Source organism: Protobothrops mucrosquamatus, unplaced genomic scaffold (assembly GCF_001527695.2).
Source record: "Protobothrops mucrosquamatus isolate PMUCROS unplaced genomic scaffold, P.Mucros_1.0 scaffold12659, whole genome shotgun sequence".
Taxonomy (NCBI): domain Eukaryota; kingdom Metazoa; phylum Chordata; class Lepidosauria; order Squamata; family Viperidae; genus Protobothrops; species Protobothrops mucrosquamatus.
Window position 1 is genome coordinate 1 of NW_015398434.1, and position 533 is coordinate 533.

Below are 533 nucleotides of genomic sequence, written 5' to 3' on the forward strand. Positions count from 1 at the left end.
CTCTCTTTATGGAAAAATATGTAATGATTTTCAGACTAGAATATCCATAATATTTGTATGAACAATAGGAAAAATAGAGCCAATCTCTTTTACTTACAAATAAATTTAGATTTCCTGAAGCTTGCATCAAAGTGAAGTGGGTTTAAGACAGCGACTGTTTCCAAGAAAATATGTAAATAGGTCAAAGACATCAACATAAATATCATCTGAGCATTTGTATGAAATATGAGCGAAGCAAAACGGTTACTAGGGAAGGTTCCATGGTGTAATGGTTAGCACTCTGGACTCTGAATCCAGCGATCCGAGTTCAAATCTCGGTGGAACCTAACTTTTTTCCTTTTCGTACGTTTCCGGATTAAGAGTTATTCTCTTCTCTCTCTCCGTAGGGAATTCTAGGAAGGAGATTTGCTATTTTGCTTCCTGTTTTGTTCGCTTATTGGTTCCTAATCATATTTTTTTTTATCCCAAGACGGCAAAAACCCAGAGGCAAGAGATGGGTAGGATTCGCTTTATTGCGCTGCCATCTAGCGGCC

At 37.7% G+C, this 533-nt stretch overlaps 1 non-coding gene across 1 annotated transcript; it reads left to right on the forward strand.

The window, feature by feature from the left end:
• The first annotated feature begins 254 nt into the window (after positions 1–254).
• On the forward strand, positions 255–326 carry TRNAQ-CUG. The gene has a single exon. It is a non-coding gene; the product is annotated as a tRNA-Gln (tRNA).
• The last annotated feature ends 207 nt before the right edge of the window (positions 327–533 follow it).